Raw genomic sequence first — 18,237 nt, forward strand, 5'->3', positions numbered from 1 at the left:
TGACAGTTTTCAGTTCCAAGAACTTGGGAGCAATTATCTGTTAAGCTGTTGGGGTTCAACCCATTGACCACCAGACCAGTGTCAGGCAAGAGCCACGTGCTGGGGCCAAAAAACTGGAGCTAAATCTCTGCCTCTTGAGGTTATGAACAATCATGTTCCAAGGAATATGTGAGTAGAGGATATATCCAAGTCTACCTTAATACTGGCTCCCCAACAAACTAGATAGATAAAGCTTAAAACAATGTTTAGAAAATTATCAAATTACCTTTTTTTTTTTCCAGTCAGCTCTACTCTAAGGGGAAATATAAAATATTTTTTAAATGCTCTGATTGGGATTAATAATTGACAAAAAAATTGTCATTCATTTTGAACAAATGAATTGACAAAAAAATTGTCATTCATTTTAAGCCATTTACATGGATAACTAACACACAATGAAATAAGTAGAATTATGAGGCCTAAGACAAAGAACTGAGATACTAACTAAGATTAACTTTTTTAAAAAGCTAAACAGGCACATTAAAAAATTTAGGAGTTTATTTGAGGAAAAATTGATTTGAATTGGGCAGCACCAAATTGGAAGTGGTAGGAGGTTGGGGAGAGACTTTTACAGAGAAAAGGAGGAGGCAAAGTAAGGAAATTATTGATTGGCTATAGCTAAGAGCTTAGATGGCTGTTTGTGATTGGTTGTGCTTAGGTTTCAATTTCATAACCCTGAGGTATTTAGAGGCTTAGATTTTGGTTTGCTTACGTAGGTTGCCCCAGCATTAGCTACCTAACTCTAATGGCCTCCTTGTCTAATTAATGTAACACCATTTAAGTTAACCTTAGAGGTTGGCATTAGATTGGCATTTAGTGGTCTGATTTGAACAACCTAAGAGCTTCCCCAACTCCTGTGTTAAAATGCAAATATTAACAGCAGGGATCTTTAAACCTTTACCAATGAAGTCTTCCTTAACTTTTTGCTGTCAATTAATAGCTTTAGAAGGGATGAAGGTCCCCTTCTCACCTTCGTACTTTTTTTTTTCTTCACATAACTTACCTATTTATTTCCTCAGGGATCTGATAAATCAGGAGCTAAATGGAGCCCTGAGAGGGTCAAGATCTAGTTTTTATTTATCTTTGTTTCTGCAGTACCTAATATATGTTGGCGATACAAGGAAGCGTTTCAAGTGGATGGATGCCATATACATCAATATATGTTAATGGTAGATACTAGTTTAAAGTTTCTCTATCAATAGCCAGTAATTTGGAGGGAGACTCTTTTGGGGAAGGTACGCCTTCTATTCCTCATGTCTCCTTTCAGGAGAACTACCAACTCCATTTGTGAGACCATCCCTGATTGTTCTGGGGATGAAGGTGACTGGACACTGCCTGACTGTGATTAATAAAAAAGGGGATGACATTAAAGGGCCCTTGAGGAAAATAAATAAATAAAGGCCCCCTGAGGTTTCCCATTGGCAGGGGGAGGGGAAATCAGGTAGGAAGGCTCAAGGCTCACGACATCATGAAACAGGCAATGCTCTAGAAATCAGAGCACAGTCCAGTACTCTCTATAACCTGATTCTACCACACACTTTCGATTTAGCCACATTACTATACATTTATTAAAAGGAACTTAAATCTTCAATATATGCTTACTCACACTTACCCAGAATTTGACCCATAAGACACTCAGTTAAAAGAAATTTAAATAGTTATGTTGAATATGTGCTTACATATACTTAACCAGAATTTGACCCATAATCCTTAGAGCCTTGTATCTCACAGAATGTCCTAGATATTCTGTGATCTTATTTCTAATAGCTGAACAAGCTAATCCCCATAAAGCCACATGAGTACTTCACTATGATGTAGAACAAGAAAGAATTAAGATGTTTTTAGTAGGCAACCACAGTAAGCTACCTGCTGAGTCACTGAGCTCATCTATTTTTAATTCAATGAGCAAAACTTCTATTTGGTGTGACCTTATCTGAATGCTATCTTCTGTAGAGCTTGTAAAAACTATCCCACTCCAAGAAACTGAGGAAATGTTCATTTGCATTACTCCCTGACAAAAGAATTATGATGCTTATTCCGTTGGACATGAATCTTTTATTTTAACTAGAAATCAAATAGGTGTTACCTTAATAAAGACAGACAGACAGACAGCCAAGTTGTAAAAATAAAACAAAATAAAAAAAGCTTGGTAAAACTAAATTTCTATCTTTCTTTGAGAATTCATCTTTATGGTCATAATTACTAGAAATGCATCCGTCATAGTGAAAATTATATTCTTATTTTATATATACTTTTCTACTGGTACAGAAAAATGAAAATGGCTAACCTCCCCACGTGATACTGCTTTTGATAGTCCCAATTAGATAAACAACTGGTTTTGTTATTGACAGAAAATGCCTCATCAAAATCGTGAAACTCCAGCTGGTTTAACCATAAAAAAAGTACCAATAGTGTTTGTAAAAACCACTATTAAGTAGAAAAATTTTTTTTTGTAATTGGATAGCATTTGTTAGTGATTTCCTTTTCAATTTCCACAAGAAAAGAAATCATTTGATGTTAATTGCTTGAAGAGGTTATGAGAGGTGACAACATCCAGTGTTAGTGTGGGGACAGAGCCCCAGAAAGCAGTTTCCAGGCTCTCGGCCTCACATAGAAAAGTGCTGGCTCAGGTAGTAAATGGCCATCAACTGTGATTGGATGGCCATCAGCTGTGGCTAGTTGGCCGTCAGCTGTAACCAGTGAGCCATTGGCCACTAATATAACTGCTGTGGCTACACTAACAGAAATATGGGGGCTAGCAAGACGATGGTGGCGTGCAAGCGCGGATTGCTGTTAGGACGGTGGGTTGCAGACTGTGTAGATCCTGCTTCCTGTGTCTCCAGCCCAGCCTCCAGTGAGAATATAGTAGTATGACTCCTCTATCTATGGCTCCGTGGGTGTTCCATTTTGGCCTCACCATATCCTGCATTCTTGTGCGGGGAGCGGGAGTTGAGATCCTGCATTACAAATGGCGCAGTGAGCAGGGTCTCCTGCATTGCACCCCGCATGACAGTTAGTTAATTGTCTCTTGGTAAGAAAATCACGCACATGATATACTTAGATCAAAGAGAAAACCTCATTGCAAAATTGTGTTGGATGAGAGGACTATTGTCTTCCCATTTATCTTTCCCCCTTCGTCCTGCCTAGAACATAAATTGGATGCCTTGGTGTACAGCATCCATCTTTTAACCAGGAGGACAAAAGCCACAAAGAAAGGATGATAGGGTAGGATGCTAGAAGCAGCTTGCTAATACATCCTTGAGCAGCTGCACCAGCCCTGGAAAGCCTGCTTTTATGATTCCAAAAGAAAATACAGGTTGCCCAGTTTAATTTGTGTATGGGACATACTTATATTAAAAAAACGTTTAACTGACATTCAAATTTAACTGGATGTCCTGTATTTTTATTTGCTAAAACTGGCAATCCTACCTGCTTCTAGGCTCTTGCTATTTGAAAACATTAAAATCCTATTTGGATAAGCTGCTGCTATAGTCAAGTTTCTATTACATGCAGCTGAAATCAACCCCTAACTGATACTCTTTAAAAATATTTATTTGTTTTAAATTAAGTTACACTTTTTCCTAAAGTCCTGAGTTTTAGGTTAACTATTTGGAATGATGAGATACATAATATCTTCTTTCTTAGTAAATGCAATCCAGATACAGCAATTGTTAATTAATTAAACAGGGAGGCTATTAGACTGAGGTGGTTCATTAGAACCACCTTAGTGGCATTATGTAAGCAAACCAAAACCCAAGCCTATAAATGCTTCAAGCTCGAGAAATCAAAATCTAAAGACAACCAATCACAAACAGCCCTCTAGGCCTTCTGAAATAAGGAAACTACTTAAGCTATAGCCAATCAGATAATTTCCTTGCTTTCTTCTGCCTCTTCTTTATAAAATCTTTTCCTAGCTTCCGTTGATGGAGCATTTTCCAGTTTGGCACTCCCCAATTTGAAATAATATTTTGCTCAAATAAACAATTAAAATTTTTGATATGCCTCAGTTTATCTTTTAAAAGTTCAAATGATTGAGCATTTGTTCAAATGATTGGGCAGTTGGCTCTTCAAACTTAATAGCGTTAGTAAACAGAATTCAAATTTGTCCATAATATACACCAAATAGAGACACAAAGATTATAGGCAATAATCCCAACTTCAAAAAACTAGACACACGAAATATAAGTTAGTAAATTCAAAGGGAACTACTATTCACGGACAGAATGACTAATATATTTCTGGATTTACTTATATTCTTTTCCTGCACTTATAATACCAAATGACTCAAATTATTGTAGGCAAACTGACTAATTCAATTTATTGACTATTGTATTTATTATGCATAAGGAAATTTGGAGCATAAAGAAGTGGAAAATAGTGGGAAAAGTGGAAAAGTTAAAATCTTTTGAAGGAGATGAAACTTATATGTGTCGAATATTTAATGGATGAAACATGGAAGAATAATATAAAAAGATAAATTAAAAAATAGCAAAATAGACAATGGATATAATGGACTGTTAGGACAGAAGTTATACAGGAAGATTTCATGGAAGAGGTGGAATTTGTGATGGGCCTTAGATTTGCCTCATTCATGTGTGTGATATCTACATAGCATCTCTGATTTATGGCCAAGAAACTTCTTTGTTAATTCCAGGGGACAACTACCACACGTATCTAATGCTATGGGAGATGGTGTCACCTTCATGTGTGTTGCCTGGAGCTATGCAAGAAGCAGCTGTCAATCATTCCATAGCATACCAGGGCTTGTAGGTCTAGGTTCTGATCTGCCAAAAAGCAGTTTATGGAAGTGTAATAAATATAAAGCAGCGATAAAACTGTGATTTTCATGAGTATTAAAGCTACACCCTCTTTTCCCTTGTTCTCCAGGTTGAAATAGTTCCCAAAATTCATGTACCAACTATAAGTTTAAGTTCTCTTGTAGCTATTTATATCATACTGCTTGTGTAAAATAAGACTACTCATTCATAAAATTAGGATGATAATACCTTGTCCTACTTACCTAAAAATAGTTTCCCAACTACAAAATGGGGCTAATAATACCCACCCTATTGCTTTCACAGGGTTCTGAGCATCAGACATGATACTATGTAAGAGCAGGTTGAAACTCAATGCATTACACAAACCAGAGGTATCCATATAGCTCTGTCTAGCACTTCCTAGCATTGGAACCAAATCATCTGTGATAAAAGCAACAAGCTGTCTCCAGCACAATATGTTTGACCATATGAAGGCATAAGATATTTACTAGCCCATGGACATACCAAAATGTTTGTGCTACATTTTTGTTTACTATTTTTATGAACAGCTATTTTTAAAGGAGTTGGCAAAAGCCTATGCAACTGCTGTGACCATTTATAAGCCCACCCATAAATGGTTTAGTGTTTAAAGCAAGAAGGTGAATTCTGTTTCTCCTCTCTTATTCTGCTCAGTTTCCCATTTCTTTCCACAAAGGGTGACATTGTTCAGAGCAGAATTGTAGACAGAGTACTTTTCTTGCGGATACTTTCTTTTCACTTCTTAGGCTGACTCTAGTTTGAATGAATTTGGTATGATCATTGGAATTTTCTTCTCAGAAATGAAAGGGGTATTGTAATACTATTCTGGGGGATGAAATGTACTCTACTTAGAAACCAGAAACCTGGGTTCTTGTCTCAGCTTTTGCGTGACTTTGGGTCAATCACCTCTCTCTCTCTGGGGCTTTAGTCTCCCCCTCTATAAAAGGACCTTTCTAAAACTTTTTTCTCATTCGTTAATTTTTTTGGGTAATGTACTTAATTGGGGGGAGGGGTAATGGCTTGATTGAGATATAATTTACATACCATACAATTCACCCATTGAAGTGTACAATTCAATGGTTTTTAGTGTATTCACAGATATATGCAACCATCACCACAGTCATTTAGAACATTTGCATTGTCTCAAAAAGAAACCCCTTACCTTTAGCTATCACTGCCTTACACCCACATACTCCTCATCCACTGCCCCTGACCAGGAATCAACATTCTATCTCTATAGATTTCCCTATTCTGTACTTTCATATGAGTGGAATCATATAATATGTGGTCTTTTGTGATTGGCTTCTTTCAGTTAGCCTGATGTTTTCAAGGTTCATCCATGTTGAATGCATCAGTAATTCATTCATTCTTTATGGCCAAATAATATTCCATTGTATGGATGTACCATATTTGTTTACCTATTATCTGTCCATCGATGGACATTTGGGTTGTTTTCACCTTTTGGCTATTATGAATAATACTACTTTGAACATTCATTTACCAGTTTCTGTGTAGACATTATGTTTTCATTTCACGTGGGTGTATACCTAGATGTGGAATTCCTGGATCATACGTTAACTCTATGTTTAATTGTTTCAGGAACTGCCAGACTGTTTTCCAAAGTAAATGTACCATTTTATATCCCCACCAGCAGTGTATGAGAATTCCAGTTTCACCTCATCCTCACCAACACTTGTTATTTTCTGACTTTGTGATTTCTAGCCATCCTGCTAGGTATGAAGTTGTATCTCATTGTGGTTTTGATTTGCATAGCCCTGATGACTAACGATGTTAAACATATTTTCATATTCTTACTGGCCATTTGTATATCTCCTTTGGAAAAATGTCTATTCAAATCCTTTCCCATAACAAAATTTTAGATAAATAAGTAACAAACGAGAGAACGCTATCTCACCACTAGAACTTCTAATGCTTAAAAACAAAAATATAAATGACTAACTTTAAAGTCTCTAAACTTTTTTTTTAAGTATAGCTCACTGAACACTCCTTTTGTTCTTTTTTTTTTTTTTAATTTTTTTATTGGGAAATATTGGGAGACAGTGTGTTTCTCCAGGGCCCACCAGCTCCAAGTAGCTGTCCTGCAATCTAGTTGTGGAGGACGCAGCTCAGCTCCAAGTCCAGTCACCATTTTCAATCTTCAGTTGCAGGGGGTGCAGCCCACCATCCCACGGAGGAATTGAACTGGCAACCTTGTTGTTAGAGCTCATACTCTAACCAACTGAGCTATCCGGCCGCCTGCCCTAAAGTCTCTGAACTTTTGACACTAAGTTTGTTTTTATGCACATTTATTAGAAAAGCTAAATTAGTACTAAACCCTTTTGTTTTCTCATTCTGTGATTTTTATAGTAGTTGCCCTATCAAAAGGGCATGTATCATAATTGGTGATCTACCCCAGCATTCTGTTTCAGCTATCAAAGAATCTTTGTGAGGAAATATGATTCTTTGCTGTGATGGTGGTTCTCCAAGTGTGGTCTGCCTCTGTGTGGGGGTCACCAAGACCCTTTCAGGAGATTCATGAGGTCAAAACTATTTTCCTAATAATACTAAGACATTGTGTGCCTTTTTCATTATTCACTGATGGTACAGAAACAATGGTGGGTAAAACTGCTGGTGCCTTAGTAAAAATCGAAGCCGTCTTACCAGACTCTGAGGAACAGCCATTATATTGTTCATTGCCGAGGGCTGGAAGTAAGTAAGGAAATACATACTAAATAAATAAATTTAAAGTGCCTGTTTCACTTAAGAATGTTCTTGGTTGGACATTCATGGTGATCACTTCTTTAGGTATGTAAATGTGGAATAACTATGGTGTATGCCTAAAAGTAATATAATGTTGTATGTTAGCTATATTTTAATAAAAATCTTAAAAAAAGAATGTTCTTGTTGAAACAATAAAATTTCTTAATTTTGTTCAGTCTTAACCCTTGAGTACATGTCTTTTTAATGTCTGTGTGATGAAGTGGGAAGTATACATAAAGCCTATGTGCTGCATACTGAAATAAGGGCTTTCCTTCTTTCTTTTCTTTTTTCTTTCTTTCTTTCTTTCTTTCTTTCTTTCTCTCTCTCTCTCTCTCTCTCTCTCTCTCTCTCTCTCTCTCTTTCTCTCTCTCTCTCTCTCCTTCCTTCCTTCCTTCCTTCCTTCCTTCCTTCCTTCCTTCCTTCCTTCCTTCCTTCCTTCCTTCCTTCCTTCCTTCCTTTTTCAACTTGTATTTATTTTAAGTGTGTTTTTCCAGGACCCATCAGCTGCAAGTCAAATAGTTGTTTCAATCTAGTTATGGAGGGCGCAGCTCACATTGGCCCATGTGGGGATCGAACCGGCAACCTTGTTAAGAGCACCATGTTCTAATCAACTGAGCTAACTGGCCACCCCCTGAAATGGGGCGCTTTCTTGAGGCAAAGCACTATTCTTTGAGTTGCAAGCTGAACTAACTGCTTTTTTTCATGGAACACCATTTTGACTTAAAAGGATGACTGGTAGACAAATTATAGTTATTCAGAATAAACTTGGGTATTTAGGAAACATTTTCTCAAAGATGAACAAAGTAGGCCTGTCACTTCAATGAAAACAATTGACAGTATTTGTTGCCAGTGATAAAATTTGGGCTTTCATGGGAAAACCATTAATTTTATTTTGTTCCAAACCAAAACAATCACTCTTCAAAGGCATCAAAGAAGAAACTTGACTCAACCACTGCATGCTAGACATAATGGGAAAAGAAGCAAATCACAAAATCCAACCATGAAATTCAGTCATTAAAACATTTTTTTGTTTCGTTTTGCTTAAAATTGGCAATGACTGTAAGTGCTGCTTCAGAAAAACTAGTCAGGATGCCTAGGTTCAAATTCTGGCTCCACAATTTATCATCTATATAACTTCGAGCAAGTCTTTAACTGATTTGTGCCTCAGTCTCCTCACCTATAAAATGGGATATTAATAGTGCCCATTTTGCAGAGTTATTTTGAGAATACAATAAGTTAATATGTTTACCTTATTTAGAGTTTCATGCATTAGAACAGTGAACTTAGAACAGTGGTTGGCACTTGTTATCAGTAAATTTTCCCTGTATTCCATAAAGTGGGGGAAATGCATAAAATATGTATGTTGACATGATATATACTTATTCACAGTAATAAAAGTACTTCTGAATCTTTGTAAAACCATTGCATATGTGGCAGATAATATTTGTATGGTACACTGGATGGACATACACGACTGTTCATGACCTAAGTTGAATAGTCTAGGGGCTCCCACCCCCTAGAACCAGCCCGGCTATCATCCCAAGGATGAGGGGAACAATATCTTGCTATCTTGTAACTCATTCAAGGGCTGTGATGTTCTGCACATCACACACACACACACACACACACACACACACACACACACACAAACACCCCTCACATATAAACATAAATTTATATGTTCAAAACAAACACATCTTCATTCCTGTTCCCAGGAAAACTGAATTGGTCAGGATAACCAATGCCGAGCTTTGATAAGAAAATAAATCTCAAAATCTCAGCGTCGGACAGAGGGAGAGCTGTATCCCCCCAAAACTCACATGTTGAAGTCTCAAGCCCCAGTACCTCACTATGTACCATCTTTGGAGATAAGGTCTTTAAAGTGGTGATGAAGAGGTTAGGGTGGGGCCCTCACCCAATATGACTGGTGTCCATGTAAAATGAGGAAGAGAAGCCAGGGACGTGCCTGCAGAGAGGAAAGGTCACATGAGAACACAGCAAAAAGGTGGCTATCTGCAAGCCAAGGAGCGAGGCCTCAGGAGAAATCAAACCTGCCAGATACCTTAGCTTAGATTTCTAGCCTCCAGAACTGTAAAGAAATACATTCCTGTAGTTTAAGTCACCCAGTCTGTGGTGTTTTGTTACGGCAGCCCTAGCAAAGTAATATGTGCAGTGACTTAACACAACAAAAGTTTATTTCTTACTCACTCAAAATTCAAAGAAGATTGGCAGAGCTCTCCTTCATTTGGTAACTCAGGAACTTCGGGTCCATCTCTTGTGACACCACCATTGCAACATGTGGTTGCATCCCCACTGCTCCCAATCTCAGACGATAAGGGGAACACACATATCACTTCTGCTCAGTTAGTTTCCGGGGACGAACTGGTTATGTGGCCCTAACCCAACAACAAAGGAGGCCGGGAAATAGGGAGGCATGTGGAATATTGGGTGAACACTATTTTCTCTGCCACAAAACTAATTTATTTGGGTGTCTGGTTAAAACAAATAAAGTGTAGTTCCCCAATGATCCAGACTGTTTCTTAATGAGAGCCGAAACAGATCTATTTATACCTCTGTGGAAAGCAGGGCTTTATTAGTATTTAATTACAAACAAATGGGAATTCTTTCCATTGTTTAAAAAAATACATGCTGATTTCTTTCCTTGTGTTACTTTTAGCCCTGTTGAGATTTCTTTTATGGTTTTGCTTTCATCATTGAGCACATATTATTTTACACTTCTGTTAAAATATAATTTTCAATGAAAATAAACTCTTGACCCACCTTAGGGACACATTAGGGAAAACTGAAAAACTCACTGCTTGAATTCATATTTATCCCAGAACACTTTTTATATCAAATGCCAACTCTTCATACTATCCCTCAAAAACCTTCCTGAATAATTATCCCATCCCTTTCAACACACACACACACACACACACACACACAGACACACACACACACCCCTAGCCTAATACCTTTTCTGAAAACAGCGTTGTTGTTTTCTCTCTCAACAAAACTATTTTTAATTTAAAACAAATTAATAATCATTTATGAGGACACAATGCCATTTGTTTTTAACCTCTTGATAAATTGTGAGAAATGATAACGTTCCTGATTTTCTGAAACAGTCCTGATTTTAAACACTATCATTTTCTTAGTTATGGATGTTACAGACCTCAGACAGAATTCAGAAATCTGTAATTTTAATAAGTGGGATTTTCTTGGGATCAGTCCAAGGACTGACTACACTTTGAGAAACACTGAAGAAATGAAGGAAGCGGGTGAAGGCAGGAGATAAGGTTGGAGAAATGGGCAAAGGCGCAACTGGTCTGGCTCAGAAATTTGAAGTGTACTCTGATGGTAACAGGACAGAGGACTTGAAGCAAAACAGTGAGTGACGTGACTAGATTGATGTCTTAGAAAAATCACTCAGGTCTATTTTGCAGGAGAGAGCGGCTAGGAGACTGGGGCACTTAATCTAAAGCAGTGAAGATAATGATGGAGAAATGAAAATGGTTTTGAAAGATAGTTTGGAGGTTGAACATCCTAGGTTTGGACTTGAACACGGTATGTGTGTGTGAAGGAGGGTGTCTGAGTAGGAGGAGTTTAGGAGACTGCCTGAATTACTGCAAAACTGGAAAGGGGGCAGACAGGTCAGTCTAAAAAGACACGGACAATCACAATATAAGGGAGGCCAAGGAAATCCAGTAAAAACATTGCCAGTAAATTTAAAAAAAAATTTTTATCTGAAAATTAAAAAAAAAATTGCATTTAATTTAGGTTCTGAAACTTATCAAATGACATCGCCATTGGGTGACATGAGAGTCTCCTAAAATCAGGTTTTCTCACCTTGAGTTAAACACTGGTCCCCAAAACTATTGTATTTCAAAGACTGTCTGATCATTCTTTCTGGCATTGTAAGGCATCTCAAAAGGGGATAATTCTTCCTTTGCTACCCTTTGAAAAAGCAAGGAGAAATGAATTCACAGTGCTGGAGCAGGCTCTCAGACGCCTTCTTCCAGAACTAAGTGAGCTCATTGCCAACACTTCCCAGAATCAGTGTGCAAGCACCGTGCTGGGCACTTTTCAAATTTAAGTTATTTGCAGGAGTGGGGGTCATGCATCAAGATAAAAGGCTAAAATTCACTCGTATTAGAAATACATGTGCATTAAGGAGTTTCTCAGAAATAAAGGATGTTGCATCTGGAGGCTGGTAAGACTGTTTTCACATGATTACCCAAGAAAAGAACGTTGTAATTTGTAAGCCAGGCCTTAACACTCTGCCATAGTCACAGCCTCAGCAGCAAACAGGGACAGGATGAAGCCATGATGATGGAGTAATAACTGGCACTAAGAATAAAACAGACTCATAACTAGAAGGGTCTCAATTATACCTTTATGAGTCAGACTAGTCATTCTGGTTTGCCCATTATGTAGCGATAGTACCTGGTCAGGTTGGCACTCACAGGAGATCTGTAACCTTGATCTTAGCAACCGAATGTTAAACCTAGGTTCTTATTTATCGAGAGAAAACGATAGCCACTTGCTCTTTCTCATAATACTTCATTGTCTTTGTTGATAAAAAGTTCTTGAAAATCAGGCTTGTCCACTACCTCCTCCTACACTCCTATACTCTTAGAAGTAGAAACTGTAGCCTTGACTCTTGCCATCATGAGTTTACCATCTAGGGGCAAAAGAAAGGTCAAGTACACAGGTATGTGGTGCTCAACTCCAGAATGATAAAACAGATTGCCACAGGACTAGAGAGGAGAAAAGGATCCTTCTGGGGTGATCAGGAAAGTTTTCATAGTTGATTAGAACTGAGCTTTGAACTATACGATCTCTGCTTAAACAGAATTCAGGTATCATTTATATTTGTTTTCTATTGCTATGAAACAAATCGCTGCAAACTTAGCTCAAGACATTCATTGATTAGCTCAGAGTTTGTAGGCCAGAAGTCTGGGTAGGCTCAACTGGGCTCTTTGCTTCAAGTCTCACAAGGTCCAAAACAAAGTGTTAGTCAGACTGGGCCCTTTTCTGGAGGCTCTTGGAAAGAATCTGCTTCCAGCTTCCTTCGGGTTGTTGGTAGAATCTAGTGTCTTATGGCTGAGGTCCCCATTGCCTTGCTGGTTGCCATCGTAGGGCCACTGTCTGCTTCTAGACGCCACCCACATTCCTTTTCACATGGTCTCCTCCATCTTTAGAGTCAGCAATGACACACTGAGCGCTCACTCTTCCAATCTCTCTGACTTCTTCTGCTACTGGCCAGAGAACAAGCTGTGTTTTTGCAGGGCTTTCTGTATTTTATGGTCAACTAACTTGGGACTGTAATTATATCTGCAAAATCTCTTCACAGCATCACCTAGATTAGTTTTGATCGAATAACTAGGGGACAGGAATCTTGGGAGCTATCTTTGAATTCTGTTTTGTCACATGGTTATTCAGTGAACCTATCTTAAAGTGTTTATCAGTCTATCGATTCAATAATCTATTGGCCACTTATGAAGTACATCGTACCAGTCACGGTCTTGCTAAATGGAATCTTACTTTTACTTTGAAAGATTTTTCAGATGTTTCAAAACTTGAAGTCTACTCCAGACTTAAGAAAAAAAAGTCAAAGATCTTCAACAAACAATTAAATATAACATATTAAAAGTGTATTTCAAAATGTTTCAGTGAAATCTTGTAACATGTAGCAGCATTAGTTAGGGAGCTTTTAAAGCTACACATTCTACTTGCTACCTCATGCACACCTAGGGAGCAGTAGGTTAACTCCCCATTTCTCCTACTTTCACCCCATTCACAGAGAATCACCACTGTAATGAGTCAAAGTTATCCATTTCTTCATCCATACTCATCTCCCCTCGTCTCTCACGCATGTTTTGTTCTCTTTTATTTCTGGAACTTTCATACATGTAATGCCTTTCTATCCATTACGCCCATCAACATTTGACCCACACTTTAATATTATATAATACTTTGCTCAAGTCCTTTCTCCATGCCTTCCAACCATACTTAACATGTCTTTTTTCTGTGTAATCCATTTGGCAGTCAGTGGTGACATTGGGCTATATCACTTCTATTTCAATCTTAATTGTATACATATACTTAAACATTTTTCTTAATGACAGTGTTTTTTTGTTTGTTTGTTTGTTTTTTTATGTTATGCCAAAGTATTTAGCATACGAAAGGCATTGAAAAATATCTATAGATGTGATTAAATTGCTCTGTTTTGGAAAATCTAAGTTTCCCATGACTTACTGCTGTTAATATTATCTACCTAGTTGTTAGATTCCTTAAATGTTTTTAAAACGAATCAAGGTTTTAACAAACAAGCAATATACAATCCCCTGGTTATGGCCCCATGTTTTCCACTTATGAATAGACTTCTATCTGAAGCTTTTAAGAAGTGGTCAGGTATTGATGTTACCGAGCAAATAACTATGAAATGCTCTAGGCTGAAAAACACTCTGTTTCCTTTTCCATCTTTATTGAGATATAATTGACATAAAGCATTGTGTAAGTTTAAAGTGTGCAACTTGTTGATTTGTGAGAGGTATTCTTATAACTTAGATGTTCTGTAACTATCCATTTTCTTTTTCTCGGTTTATGTGATGAAAACAGTAACTCCCCAACAAAATCTTCTTTGTCCATAGCAATAGAGGTGTGCCTGGAAGCAACTGCTCAGCCTGGAACTACATTTCCCAGCAGGGCCTGCAGCCAAATGTGTCCATATGACTAATTTTTGCCAATAAAATATGAGGAAAAATGATACGCGCCAGTCTTTTGTGCAGCTCTTTAAGAAAGTGTTCACACATTCTTTCCCCTTCCTCTAACTGGATGCTGAGAGACGTCAAGGGGGCAGACTCTTAGATGGAGGAGCTTGGGGCATGATTCTCCAGGTGGAAGAGAGCTGCTGATAGCTTGGGGTGTCACCCTGTTTTATGAGTAATAACTTCTGCTGGATTTCAGCCATTGTACTTTAGCATCCACTTGTTCAGCAATTTAGCCTTCCATAGCTAGTACTGTTCATTTTCCTATTTTTTCATGTACCCAAGAGGTAGGTAGTGTGGTTCCCATAGCACACACTTATTCAGAAATCAAACAAAGGAGGTAAGAGCCAAGTGATCACTGAGAAAAATGCCACCCGATCGGATTCTGAGGAATAGCTGTTTTCATCTTTGTAGGAAGAAATAATCTTAGGAAACTATTTATAGTAATGGAAAGCAGAACTTCTAGTTAGCAATAGCCCTGAGGCAATGTGGTTTGGGTTTTGATCGGTTTGTGGCTTATGGTCAAGGCGCCCTTCTGGATGGCCCATCTCTGTCTCACCAGAAAAAGTGGAAAGGAACTCAATTCCCTTCTACCTAAGGCCAAAACAATGTCCTCCTACGGCAGTCTCCTCTAATTTGAATTTTTCCCAGGTACATCTTTACATATTTCAGGAAAGGTTTGCTGACCATCATCCTTTCCCCATTAGAGCGAGGATGAGATGTCCCTTCTCGAAGCATCCCCAGAACTCTATACATCTCTGTCATTGCTATTATCACACAAATGCCGCTGCCTCCTCACCTCCTGTGCTAGTTAGTCAGCCCGTGAGCACAGGGACATTGTGTTATTCATCTTTGTTGTCCCTCTGCCTAATACCGTGCCCGGCATACAGTAGATGTTTCATAAATGATGAATAAACGAATTTAAGGACCTCACAGGCTAGTATTTCTCTGCTCATTCCAACAGGAGACAACTTCATAATAGTCACTGCTGACATCATTTCCATGCTCCTCTTGAAATCCTTTTTTGTTATTTTTGTGACTTTCTTATTACTTATGTCTTATTACTGTCTACTGGTTGATTCTTCCACTGCCTTTGCTTAAATCAGCCAGACCTATGTACTTTCTTAAGATATTTCTTTGAAAAAGTCTCTTTTGATTACTAATTTTTAATATTCTCTATTCTTGACTACATTGGACACACTATGTCAAAAGGTAGGACCGAGGAGTAAAGAGAAACCTGGACCAGAAGTCAGGAAACCTTGATTTTCTTCACCTCTTAAGGCTTCAGTAAAATGCTCCCCTCAAATGCCAGTGTAAAATGATTGCGAGTAAATTAGAAAAGAGCAAGCCTTAGTACCATTCTTAAGATAAAATGCTACGTAGAAATAATAATAAATCTAAAAACACATAAAAGCAGAGCTTGGTGTGGGGCCTCTGAAAACCACAAGCCTCGGTCATCTCGAAGGTCCCTTTCACTGTAAAAGCCTGTGGTTGTATTAACATTAATTGCCCTGCATTTTTTTTTTTTACATATAAACGATGTGATCTTTGGTACCTTCAAATATGTCCAATAATGAATGGGACTGGGTATTAGGTGTATCTGATACAATTATCATCTGTTGACATAGCAATTTACAGGGGCATTTATAGAGGCAGTGGGGGGGAACTGTGGTTACCAGCATCATGGGCTTTGGAGTAAGACAGAACCGAATTCAAATTCTGACACCTCCACAAACTAGCAGCATGGCTGGTCAAGTTATTTAACTTCTCTGAGCCTCAGTTTCCTCACCTGTAAGTGGGATGAGGATGCCTGTATGACTGGCTGTTTAGAGGATGAAATGGGATTTTATACACAGAGTACTCAGCACTGAGCCTGGCATGTGTTACATTCTCTTAGCTGTAGGTAATTACATGTTCATCATTTCATTTAATCCTCACAATACAAGCATTACTACTATTCTTATTTACAGAAAAAGTTGAGCCTCAATGAAGTGAAATGACTTGCCAAAATTCACCCACTGAGAGCAGAACCAGTACTCTTTCCACCACCTCACTCAGTGTTTCAGTGAGAAAAGGAACTAAGACTATAAACTAGGGTGGGGGGAGGGGGGGTAATGAAATAGGAGAGTCCAAGCTGGGAGCCACAGGAGCAAAACCTGACGACCAAGAATGATACCCAGACAAGGAAGGGATGTGGGGAGGAGGATTCCAGAGACCAATTTTACCAACTTACAATAGTGTGTGAAACTGAGACTCTGTCTAACTCAGCAGGGCACCAGCCAGGATGTTATGGTGACCTCTCCACCCACACAAATCCCCAGTCTAGGGCAGGGGTGGGGCTTCTCCTCCATGCAGCTCAGGCTTCTGCACAGAGCAGGTGATCACTGAACATTTGCTAAGTGGCCTGGGTAATAAGGCCTCTCTGTTTATCCCCCCATCTTTACCCACCCTAATTTGGAAGACTTCCCTTGTCCTTAAAATCCTGAGGAATAAAGCACTTTGCTTTTTCCTTCCTCAAAACAAAGGGAAGACTCCTCCCTGACAATTCAATGTTGTATAAAGTCATTGATTGATCCTGACAGGGACTCCATTAACTGTACTTTAAACAGCAACTCCGGTCTCCTTTCCTCTCTCCTCCTCCTTTTCCCTACACTGAAGTCATGGAGTCTAATTTAGTCCACCATCATAATTTCTACCCACAGCCAGCTGATATCATCGCAAGCAAGCACAGCACCAGACTGCTCTGACACAAAGAGACAGAGACCCAAGAAACAAACTTAAGGCACATATTCATTCCTCCCTCCATTCCCTGCCCAGTCACTCGTCTGTTGTCCTGATGTATTATGGAGCCTGCTCTTTTACAAGAATACCTATGGCTCAGAAGTACATTGCCGAGACAGACTGAAATTCCCTTATCTCTAGAGTATATTTCAATGTACATATATTTTTCAGTACAAGAAGAAATGCAGGTGGCAGTTTTGTTCATGGATTTATTTTCATTTTAGAGAAAAATGACAAAAACAAAGGACCAAAAGTATTAAATAATCACAGAAAGGCCTGTCCTCATTACTTGTGTGAAGTCCCCACTGCATTACAGGGACAGCATGTTAAATCAACAGAGACTTGAGCTGTTAATTTCCAAAAAGGAAGAGATGATTAAACTAAAATAGCCTATATCTCTGAGTCTCTGCCCATTGGGAATGGAAGTCCCTCTAGTTTCAAGTCTTTCTACAATTAGGTAAGTTCCAGGAAGATCATGAACCACTTTACAAAATTTCCTGATTCATGGGGTGGCAGGTGGGGGGAAGGGAATACTTTGCTGACAGAAAAGCTTTAGTTTTGACAGCACTGATTTTACAATACGGTGATGAGAGGTATGGATCTATCTATCTATCTATCTATCTATCTATCTATCTCTCTATCTATCTCTCTATCTATCTCTCTATCTCTCTCTATCTATCTATCTATCTATCTATCTATCTATCTATCTATCTATCTATCTGTGCTCTGTTTCCCCGAAAATAAGACCTAGCCGGGCAATCAGCTCTAATGCGTCTTTTGGAGCAAAAATTAATATAAGACATGGTAGTATATTATATTACATTACATTACGTTATATTATTATATTATACCGGGTCTTATATTAATTTTTGCTCCAAAAGACACATTAGAGCTGATTGCCTGGCTAGGTCTTATTTTCGGGGAACACGGTATATATGTAGGTGAAGGGTGGTGAGGACTGGATGGGGCTGGGGAGATGGGGACACATCAAGGTCAGAGACAGGTAAGCCTCTTGCCCTTTGTTACTTTTTTATTTCATCTGCTCTCCTTCCCTGGGCTATGCCTCTGCACTGAAAGAGGAGAGGAGG

General features: G+C 38.5%; 1 long non-coding RNA gene across 1 annotated transcript in view; it reads right to left on the reverse strand.

The window, feature by feature from the left end:
• Positions 1–8,674: 8,674 nt before the first annotated feature.
• Positions 8,675–18,237, reverse strand: part of LOC148758941 (uncharacterized) — a 74,837-nt gene continuing 65,274 nt past the window's right edge. Inside the window, exon 4 of the long non-coding RNA XR_016020464.1 lies at positions 8,675–9,561. This is a non-coding gene — a long non-coding RNA (uncharacterized LOC148758941). The remainder of the gene's footprint in view (positions 9,562–18,237) is intronic.

The sequence above is a fragment of the Rhinolophus sinicus genome, chromosome 2 (assembly GCF_057876585.1).
Source record: "Rhinolophus sinicus isolate RSI-liver-muscle chromosome 2, RSI-T2T, whole genome shotgun sequence".
Lineage (NCBI taxonomy): Eukaryota > Metazoa > Chordata > Mammalia > Chiroptera > Rhinolophidae > Rhinolophus > Rhinolophus sinicus.